This window comes from Setaria italica, chromosome II, assembly GCF_000263155.2.
Source record: "Setaria italica strain Yugu1 chromosome II, Setaria_italica_v2.0, whole genome shotgun sequence".
Classification (NCBI taxonomy): Eukaryota; Viridiplantae; Streptophyta; class Magnoliopsida; order Poales; family Poaceae; genus Setaria; species Setaria italica.
The window spans coordinates 7,373,557-7,376,744 of NC_028451.1; the positions used below are offsets into that span (position 1 = coordinate 7,373,557).

Genomic DNA, 3,188 nt, shown 5'->3' on the forward strand with positions numbered 1-3,188 from the left:
AAATAACCTGGACTCTAGCTTTGGGAAAACGTTTGGTAGAATATCTTCTCCTATCTTTTGTTTTTAAGATGGCTATAAGATGTTACACGATCAAAATACCTTTATCAATTTTTCTTTCTTATTTTCTAATTCTATTTTCTTCCTTCTTTTTATCCTTTCATTTTTATTTTTTATTTTTCCTTCCTATTTCCCTTCGTTTTTTTTTCTCTCGGCCACTATTTCTCCCTTATCCGTTCAATTTCCTCCCCGACGCCCATTCTTTCTTGTTTCGTTGTCAGACCACGAGCGGCGCTCGCTCCGGCCTCGTCTCCCGGCGCTGCGCTGCTGCTCCCTCTTGCCGCGTCACCCCGCGCTGCTCCCTCCGGCTGCGCTTCTCCCTCCACCTCTCTCTTGTCCTGCTGCGCCGCATCTCCTCCGGTGCTGCTCCCCCTGCGCTCCGCAGATGCGCCACCGTCGCTGCGCCGATGATGTTCCCTGGGTGACCGCGCCATCCGCTGCTGGTAAGCGCCGCCCCTTCTTTCCATTTTCCTTTCGGCCCACCGCTTCATCCACTCCCCCCGCCGAGCTCCGCCCCAGCCGCTGCCTGTGCGCGCTCACCCAGCTCCACCCCGGCCGCCGGCCTCCGCCCCAACCGCAGCTTGGCCCAGTGGCAAATCTACTAGTTTCCATGAAATAGCAGGGGCACATGCATCTTTTAGCGTTTTAGGTTGGGATGACCGGATGAGCCGGTATAAGCTACAATTTCAAGCTTCTCGCCCGCGGAGGAACGCAGACACGGTGCGGGGCTTCCGTCTGGCTTCTTCTCGTGAGCGCATGGCTTCGTAAAAGCCGCTCGAGAAGCCGCTTGATGAGCCTTGCCAAAGAGGGACTAAATGGATAAGAACGAGACCAGTAAAAGTTTCCTAAAATTTTTCGTCACTGTAAAGTTTATCATTACAAATTTTTTGACACCAAGATTGAATTATCCGTAATTTGGCCAAACATTCATGTTTCCGGAGAGACAGAACCTGGCATTGGCAATTTGACTACGGGTGAAGGAATCTAAAGATCGGCTGGAAGCTTACAACAGCTAGACGCACGTTGGGAATCGAACAAACGCCATTGGCACAAAGCATGTGGAAGTACGATCATGCTCTGATCTATGCTAGATCGCTCAATCCAGATTGTTTCGATCTATGCTCTGAAACTGCAGTTCTGCAGCACACGCTTCCTCGACACTGCTGTTAGCCGCATTCAGTCTTGAGAGCTCTTCGTCTTCACGTTCTTTCTCCTCCGCTATCTTGTGCGCTTCACCGCGAGCGCGCCCAAGTTCCTCCTCAAGCTTAGCTATAGTTTGTTCCTTTTTGTCAAGTCGCTCATCAATTTGGGACAAGGAAGTTGTCTTCTCCAGCAACCGTGCTTTCAGCTGGTCTTTTTCTGTGAGGTAACTGATATGATCATGGTATCTCTGTAAGACGGTTGCTTTTTGTCACTAGTGTAGCAGCAGTATCTGTGCACACATCTGCATTTCTGTTCGCTTGACAAACCCTGTTGATCGTAGCAGCCAGCTCTTTGTCCAACAGACCAGTACCGTCCTTTCTAGCCACTGCAGATTGCAGAGCACTTGTCAAATTTAATAAACCATCACAATGATGAAAAATGGTAAGAGGAGCTACTTACATTTCTTAGAGTTAACACCTTCAGTATCTGAACAACTACTTGTCCCTCCTGACACCTTCAATAGATTGACAAACAGAAGATCCGCATGAACATAAGAGGGTGTTTGATACTAGGTGCTAAACTTTAACAGTGTCACATTGGATGTTCGAATGCTAATTAGGAGGACTAAACATGAGTTTATATAAAACTAATTGCAGAATCCTATGCTAATTTGCGAGACAAATCTATTAAGCCTAATTAATTCATCATTAGCAAATGGTTACTGTAGCACCACATTGTCTAATCATGGACTAATTAAGCTTAATAGATTCGTCTCACGAATTAGACTCCATTTATACAATTAGTTTTGTAATTAGTCTATATTTAATATTCCTAATTAGCATCTAAACATCTGATGTGACAGGTGCTAAACTTTAGCAGAGAGTATCCAAACGGGACCTTAATATAGAAAGGACAGGGTTAAACAGTCACAAAACTTTTCAATCAGAAGAATCTACCTGTCGAGTCCAAGTTGAAGTTTTCTGACATTCTAGAGAGGCACTCGAAGCACAAATAATTTCCTTACCAGAGGAATTCCTGCTTTCCTACAACTGAATTTGCACCTGCAAAAATATTGGCATGGACAAGAACTGTAAATAGCCTGCATGCAACTTTAGTAGACCATGAAGGGAACTCACATGATCAGATGCATCATTTTTCCCCGGATGTGCTTTAGGGTGTGTTTCCCCTCTTCTGTTCTTGGAAATGCCTTTCTTCACACTGAGTGCCTTGACAATGAATGGTCTTTCCTGTATCTGCTGGTTTCTGAGAGATGAAGCGATGCCGATGTTCTGTTTTCTTACTTCTGGAATGGAAAGCATATCACAGGCCTCATCAACATTTCTTCCGCAGACAAGTGTATTAAGCTGACCATTGGAAGGCACAGATTGGGCATCTCGACTAAATTCTGCTTCGCCAATAACATCTGGTACCGATACCTCTGGAGATGCTGAATTTCCGGAGGAAGAACAGAGAATCCTATTCTTCGACATTGAACTGACTATCTTGTGTGCAAGATTGGAAAGACCATTTTTTTCAGGTAGTGGAGGGCACGAAACCAGAGGATGATTGCTTGCCACCGGAGGTGCTGTCTGCCCTGTCGAAGCACAAAGAAGCTCATGTATGGGTGCTAAACTTTTGCAGTGTCATATTGGATATTCGGATGCTAATTAGGAGGACTAAACATGAGCTAATTATAAAACTAATTGCAGAACCCCTGTGCTAATTCACGAGACGAATCTATTAAGCCTAATCAATCCATCATTAGCAAATGGTTATTGTAGCACCACATTTTCAAATCATCGACTAATTAGGTTTAATAGATTCGTCTCGCGAATTAGACTCCATCTGTGCAATTAGTTTTGTAATTAGCATATGTTTAATACTTCTAATTAGCATCCAAACATTCGATGTGACAGGTGCTAAACTTTAGCAGAGGTATCGTTTGGGGCCTCATTCTCTGACATTGAACTGATACTCACTATCTTGGG

General features: G+C 44.6%; 1 long non-coding RNA gene across 1 annotated transcript; it reads right to left on the bottom strand.

Moving 5' to 3' along the window:
* Nucleotides 1-495: 495 nt before the first annotated feature.
* Nucleotides 496-2,910, bottom strand: LOC101769130. The gene is made up of 3 exons (XR_214600.3): nt 2,157-2,910; nt 1,660-1,714; nt 496-1,585 (listed from the first exon to the last, which is right to left on the bottom strand). It is a non-coding gene; the product is annotated as an uncharacterized LOC101769130 (long non-coding RNA).
* Nucleotides 2,911-3,188: the final 278 nt, after the last annotated feature.